The 7,935-nt window shown below is 37.4% G+C and overlaps 1 pseudogene; it reads right to left on the bottom strand.

The window, feature by feature from the left end:
- Window positions 1-855: 855 nt before the first annotated feature.
- On the bottom strand, window positions 856-6,755 carry LOC137757672 (F-box only protein 28 pseudogene; annotated as a pseudogene).
- Window positions 6,756-7,935: the final 1,180 nt, after the last annotated feature.

The raw sequence follows: 7,935 nt of genomic DNA on the forward strand, positions 1-7,935 counted from the left end.
AAAAAAAAAAAGTGAAGAAACATCTAATACAAGATCAATACCAAAGCAAGAACATAAATGGATTGAGCAGGCAATGCATGCATCCATCCGTGCACTGTAAGGCGTGGCCTCAGAAGAGAACTGAAAACCTGTATATGATGACTGGCTACGTTGTCTGTCAATAGGTTATAAAAATATATAGTCAATACTGTAAAGGATTTTTTTTTTTACCATAAATAGTACAGAAGTGCCCTTTTAGTTACTCATAAATTCACAAAAGCGTCAACCGCTTTTCATACATTCCAGACAAAGCTCATTTAAACAAAAAGTTTACTTTTTTCCAAAAGCAATGTAGTGTCTGTTTGAAAAGGAGGTTTTTCTCTTTCATGTGTATAGTATTAAACTCAAGGTCTAGTCTGTCAAGTCTGTGTTTGTTTAAAATACGTGTGTAGGTACATATATGCAGAAACAAACTAGTGTACTTTGTTGACAGCACAAAAATATTTATTCTTCAAAACGTGACAGACCTAGTATGATTATCAAAAATTTATCACAAAATAAAAAGATTCTATGTAATAATCCAACCAGGAGAAGTGGTAAGCATATTCCAACTGTGAAAATTCCAGTTTGTGTTCTGAATGTCTAAAAGCCTATGGGACACCATGTTGCTCACATCATTCTCATATGCCTATAATTACTTACGCTACTAAGCTATCTCTTCTGCAGCTAGGATCACATTCAATTTATATTTCATTCCGAAGGCATTTAGATTTTCGAAAAGAATCTGTGGCTTTGCTACATTTTTAGAACAAACTTCTGAGGAGGCTCCTCATTCTGCCCACACCCTGAGGAAATTTCTACCGTATAGTCCATCACTTACAGTTCATATTCTCTCTGCCCTACCCATGCATACTGTTCACCTAGGTACTGCATTTGTTTTAGCAGGCTCTAGTGTTGGTCTTGAAGCTGCTTTTGCTGTTCTTTCATTTGGGTTTACATAAAGCTCCAAAATTTCACACCTGAGAACAGCCACATCAGCATTACTTATTTTAATGTGCTGTTAGAGTTTGGTAACCTCTTGTGTTTAAGGGCTTTGCTTGGAGAACACTGAATTATTGTTAGGGCTGCAGAATGTTCCGAAACCGGAGGAAAAACCATGAGTATTCCAGACTAATTCGATTATGGTAATTTTTTCTGAAGAATTAAAACAATTTTCTCATCAAAATATTCCATTGCCATGGAGAAAATACCCCTAACTCTTTAAGTCCTTCATGAGCTCATTGGGAGAATCTGGTAGAACTGACATTTCTCAGCTCACCATAATTTCATCAGTAACATTTGCTGAGATGGAGCAACAGAGATTCGAATCCACATATTTTAGGAAACTCATATTTAATACTGAAAATCTTGTTTCACTAGCAGTAAAGATGTCTTCATGAGCAGGTAATTAATAGTTTTTTTGTTTGTTTCTGATTCTCTTCTTGCAAGTTGTGTTTTAAATTGTTACTGAAATATATTATACCTCTCTATTTACACAAATTCCTGATTCAACATTCTCTGGCAGACCAAGTTCATTCTTTCACAGATTAGGTAGAGCTAGCTAATTTAATCATAGGACATAAAGCTGAGGATGTTTTTAGTGGTTATGATGGGCAACTGCCATCAATGTTTGTTTTGAGGCAGCTGGTCTAGAGTCAGTGCTGGGGTTGAACACTACTGGGACTCCTGTTGCTAAACTAGAATAGGAGAGTGAGGGCAGCTGCTGAGCAGATTGCATGGTGGAAGAGAAGCCATTGTGAATGTGACTGCCATCTCCTTCTTCAACTATCCACTGCTTTGTTTCTCTATTGTCTTCAGGAAGGCCCATTTAAAAACATGTTTATTAATGTGTTATAACATAAAATTCACACATTATAAGAAAACAATTCTATATTATTTAGTAATCTTACAGAGTAATGAAACTTTTACCATCTTTAAGTAGTATATTTCTATCAGCACAAAAACACTCTTTAAGCCTATTTGTAGTCAGTCTTTTCTCCCACTCCTTGTATGCTTTTTGGATATTAACTTATCAGATACAGGGTTTCTAAACATTTCTCTCATTTCATAGGTTGGCTTTTCACTGATAGCCTGATCACAACCTTTACGTACAGAAGCTTTTTAGTTTGATACAGTCCCACTTGGGATTTTTGTTGCCTGTGCTTTTGATAGTATATTCAAAAAGACATTGCCAAGGCCGATATTAAGCAGTTTTTACTATGTTTTCTTCTAGGAGTTTCACAGTTTCAGGTCTCACATTTAAATCACTAATCAGTCTTGAGTTGATTTGCGTGATTGGTCTAAAAAGCCAGTTTCATTCTTTTGCATGTTTAGATAGCCAGTTTTCCCAGTGCCAGTTATTGAAGAGACTCTCATTGCCCTCACTGTGTATTCTCAGCACCTTTGACAGGTATCAGTTGACCATATATATGTGGGTTTTTTCTGGGCTCCCTATAATATTCCACTGAGGTATGAGTCTATTGATATACCAGTACTATATATATATATATATATATATATATATATATATATATATTTTTTTTTTTTAACGTTAGCTTTCAATATAGTCTGAAGTCAGGAAGAGTGATTCCCCCTTCTTTGTTCCTTACTTTATTTTTTTCCAAAAATGCTGTGGCTTTTTTTTTTTTTTTAATCCATTGCTTTGAGCCACAACTGTTCTACTTCACTGGGGAAAAAAATGCCATTGGAATTTTGATAAAGATTGTTTTAAATCTATACATGACTTTGAGTACTATGAACATTTTCACATTAATTCTTCCAAACCAAGAATAAGGATATCTTTCCATTTATTTGTACTTCTCCAATTTCTTTCATTGATGTCTTATAGTTTTCAGTTTACAGAACTTTTACCTCATTGGTTAAATTTATTATTAATTATTTCATTGTTTTTGATAATATAATAAATGGGGTCGTTTAACTTCTATTTTGAATACTTCATCATTAATGTATAGAAATGTAACTGATTTTTGTACACTGCGACATTACTGAATTAATTTATTAATTCTAACAGCTTTTTGGTGGAGTGTTTAACATTTTCTATATATAAGATTACAACATCTGCAGACAGAGACTACGTTTTTTAAAATTTGTTTGCCTTTTCTTTCTTCACTTTTGTTTTCTGCTTGTATTTATTTTTCTTTGTTCTCTTTCTTTTTCCTTCTCTTTCTCCTTCTTTTTCTTTCTTCCTTTCCTTCCTTTCTTTTCTTTCTTTCCTTCCACCCTTTCCCTCTAGCTTTCTCTCTCTCTTCCTTCCTTTCTCCCTTACTCACCCCTCCCTCCTCCCCTTCCTTCCTCCCTCCCTTCCTTATATCCTTCCTCCCTCCTTTCTTCCTTCCTTCCTTTCCTTCCTTTTTTTCTACCTTTCTTTCTTTCTTTCTCCCTTGCTTCCTTCCTTCCATCCTTCCTTCCTTGTTTCTCTCTCTCTCTCTTTCTTACTTTCTATCTCTCTAATCAATGGATCTAGCTGGGACTTCCAATATCATCTTGAAGACAATTGGTAAACAGGGGTATCATTGTTTTTTCCTGATTTTAGAGAAAAGAAACACAAAAAAACTCTCAGCTTTTCAGAATTATTATGATAGCTGTGTGTTGTCATATAGGAAGTTTATTACAGTGAAGTACATTTCTTCTATACCTAATTTGTTGAGTACTTTTATTATGACAGATTATTAAAATTTGTCAAGTGCTTTTCTGAGTCTATTGAGATAATCATGTGATATTACTCTTTTGTTAATGTGGTGTATCATGTTTATTGATTTCTGTATGAGAAATCAACCTTACATCCTATTATGTCTCACTTGATATGTTTGATCCATTTTATGTGCTATTAAATTCCATAAACTAGTATTTTGTTGACAATATTTGCATCTATGTTTATCAGAAACATATTCATTTCTTGTAGTGCAATAACAGACTATGCTTTCAGGGTAATGCTAGTTTTCTGGTAGCCTCTTTAGGATTCTCTATGTTTAGTATCATGTCATCTGCAAACAGTGACAGCTTTAGTTCTTCGTTCCAGCGTCGTGTTTTGAAAGCAAACCAGTTGTCTGCCTTCTGGGTTTAACAGCTAGAGATGGTATTGAAATGAAAGGTGGGATTTAGAGTTGGTGCCCGAATGAGTTAGTAGATGGGATTGCATGAAGTGAATGCCTTTCTCCGGCCAAAAAGAACATGAAATTGGGGAGGCTCCAGGAGTGTGTATTTTGGACGGAATTCTCTTCCTTCAATACAAACATGTTGCAAATATAATCCACAGTATCTGGAGATAGGGTCTTTAGGACCGTGATGAAGTTAAAATGAGGCCATCAGGTTTTGCCCTAATTCAGCACGATTGGTGTCCTTGGATTGTAGATGGCTATGTTTGTCGTGTTACTCTCTCTGTATATATCAATGGGCTAATTTCTGTTAGGTCATGTAATCTGTGGTCCTTGCTTCTGGCAGCCCTAGCAAATAAATGCACCCTTCATAATGAAAGATGAGGCTTTATCTTTTGATCATTCTATAAGTCCTTAAAAGAAAAGACAGCCCTTTCAAGGAAAAAAGGGATCTGCAGGACCAGCTGTTTCCACAGTCTCCAGTGTGTCAGACTCCCCTGAATATTTTAGACTTCCCAGGCATCACAACACTTGAATACAATTCAATGAAATCTCTCAATCTCAATCTCTCTCTCAATCTCTCGTGCTCTCTTCCCTCCACTCCAACCCACCGCAGGCAGCTAATGGGTTCTGTTTCTCGGTAGAACCCAGACGAGAGCACTTGTGTTATATCCTGTAGTGGAATTATGGGGTCATAAGGTAACTGCCTTTGTAATTGTTGAAGAAAAGATAAGAGATTTTTCAAAACGTTAGCTATATTTTACATTCCACCAGCAAAGTATAAGATGTCCAATTCTTCCATATTCTTTGTATTTTTTTTTAAATTTTTTAACTTTAATTTTAGTTTAATTTTTATTTTTTTAAATCAGTCATCAATTTTATACACATCAGTGTATACATATCAATCCCTTTGCCCAATTCAGCACACCACCATCACCGCCCCACTGCGGTTTTCCCCCCTTGGTGTGCATACGTTTGTTCTCTCCATCTGTGTCTCAACTTCTGCCCTGCAAACCGGTTCATATGTACCGTTTCTCTAGGTTCCACATACATGTGTGAATGGACGATATTTGTTTTTCACCTTCTGACTGACTTCACTCTGTACGACAGTCTCTAAATCCATCCACGGCTCAACAAAGGACTCAATTTCGTTCCTTTTTATGGCTGAGGAGTATTCCATGGTATATATGGACCACAACTTCCTTATCCATTGGTCGGTCGATGGGCATTTAGGTTGCTTCCATGACCGGGGTATTGAAAATACTGCTGCAGTGAACATTGGGGTGCATGTGTCTTTCGGAAGTCCGCCTTTCTCTGGGTATATGCCCAGTAGTGGGATTGCTGGCTCGTATGGTAGTTGTATTCTTCGTTTTTTAAGGATCCTCCATACTGTTCTCCATAGTGACTGTATCAATTTACATTCCCACCAAGAGTGCAAGAGTTTTCCCTTCCTCCACACCCACTGCGGCATTTATTGTTTCTAGATTTTTTTGATGATGGCCATTCTGACCGGTGTGAGGTGATATCTCCTTGTAGTTTTGATTTGCCTTTCCGTAACGATTAATGATGGGGAGGATTCTTTCATGTGTCTGAGGGCAATCTGTCTGTCTTCTTTGGGAAAATGTCTCTTTAGGTCTTCTGCCCATTTTCGGATGGCGTTGCTTGTTTTTTTTAATATTCAGCTGCATGAGCTGCTTGTAAATTTTGGAGATGAATCCTTTGTCAGTTGCTTCTTTTGCAAATATGTTCTCCCATTCTAAGGGTGGCCGTTTCATCTTTTTTATGGTTTCCCTGGCTGTGCTAAAGCTCTTAAGTTTCACTAGGCCTCCTTTGTGTATTTTTGTTTTTATTTCCATTTCTCTAGGAGGTGGTCAAAAAGGATCTTGCTGTGATTTCTGTCATAGAGTGTTGTGCTTATGTTTTCCCCTAAGAGTTTGAGAGTGTCTGTCCTTGCCTTTAGGTCTTTAATCCATTTTGAGTTTCTGTTTGAGTATGGTGTTAGGGAGTGTTCTGATTTCCTACTTTTCCATGTAGCTGTCCAGTTTTCCCAGCACCACTTCTTGAAGAGGCTTTCTTTTCTCCACTCTATATTCTTTCCTTCTTTATCAAACACAAGGTGACCGTAAGTGCGTGTGTTTATCTCTGGGCTTTCTATCCTGTTCCAAGGATCTATATTTCTGTTTCTGTGCCAGTACCATAATGTCTTGATTACTGTAGCTTTGCAGTATCGTCTGAAGTCCGGGAGCCTGATTCCTCCAGCTCCGCTTTTCGCTTTCAAGATTGCGTTGGCTATTCGGGGTCCTTTGTGTTCCCCTACAAACGGTGAAATTTTTGGTTCTAGTTCTGTGAAAAATGCCAGTGGTGCTTTGATAGGGATTGCAATAAATCTGTAGCTTGCTTTGGGTAGCAGAGTCATTTTCACAATGTTGATTCTTCCAATCCAAGATCATGATATATCTCTCCATCTGTTTGTATTCTCTTTAATGTCTTTCATCAGGGTCTCATCATTTTCTGCATCCAGGTCTTTTGTCTCCTTAGGTAGCTTGAGTCCTGGATATTTTATGCTTTTTGTTGTAATGGTAAATAGGAGGGTTTTCTTACTCTCACTTTCAGAGGCTTCATCATTAGTATATCGGAATGCCGGCGATTTCTGTGCATTATTTTTGTATCCTGCTACTTTACCAAATCCATTGATTACCTCTCGTAGTTTTCTGGTAGCCTCTTTAGGATTCTCTATGTGTAGTATCATGTCATCTGCAAACAGTGACAGCTTTAGTTCTTCGTTCCAGCGTCGTGTTTTGAAAGCAAACCAGTTGTCTGCCTTCTGGGTTTAACAGCTAGAGATGGTATTGAAATGAAAGGTGGGATTTAGAGTTGGTGCCCGAATGAGTTAGTAGATGGGATTGCATGAAGTGAATGCATTTCTCCGGCCACAAAGAACATGAAATTGCGGAGGCTCCAGGAGTGTGTATTTTGGACGGAATTCTCTTCCTTCAATACAAACATGTTGCAAATATAATCCACAGTATCTGGGGATAGGGTCTTTAGGACCGTAATGAAGTTAAAATGAGGCCATGAGGTTTTGCCCTAATTCAGCACGATTGGTGTCCTTGGATTGTAGACGGCTATGTTTGTCGTGTTACTCTCTCTGTATATATCAATGGGCTCTTTTCTGTTCGGTCATGTAATCTGTGGTCCTTGCTTCTGGCAGCCCTAGCAAATAAATGCACCCTTCATAATGAAAGATGAGGCTTTATCTTTTGATCATTCTATAAGTCCTTAAAAGAAAAGACAGCCCTTTCAAGGAAAAAAGGGACCTGCAGGACCAGCTGTTTCCACAGTCTCCAGTGTGTCAGACTCCCCTGAATATTTTAGACTTCCCAGGCATCACAACACTTGAATACAATTCAATGAAATCTCTCAATCTCAATCTCTCTCTCAATCTCTCGTGCTCTCTTCCCTCCCCTCCAACCCACCGCAGGCAGCTAATGGGTTCTGTTTCTCGGTAGAACCCAGACTAGAGCACTTGTGTTATACCCTGTAGTGGAATTATGGGGTCATAAGGTAACTGCCTTTGTAATTGTTGAAGAAAAGATAAGAGATTTTTCAAAACGTTAGCTATATTTTACATTCCACCAGCAAAGTATAAGATGTCCAATTCTTCCATATTCTTTGTATTTTTTTTTAAATTTTTAACTTTAATTTTAGTTTAATTTTTATTTTTTTAAATCAGTCATCAATTTTATACACATCAGTGTATACATATCAATCCGTTTGCCCAATGCAGCACACCACCATCACC

The sequence above is a fragment of the Eschrichtius robustus genome (assembly GCF_028021215.1).
Source record: "Eschrichtius robustus isolate mEscRob2 chromosome Y unlocalized genomic scaffold, mEscRob2.pri SUPER_Y_unloc_1, whole genome shotgun sequence".
NCBI lineage: Eukaryota > Metazoa > Chordata > Mammalia > Artiodactyla > Eschrichtiidae > Eschrichtius > Eschrichtius robustus.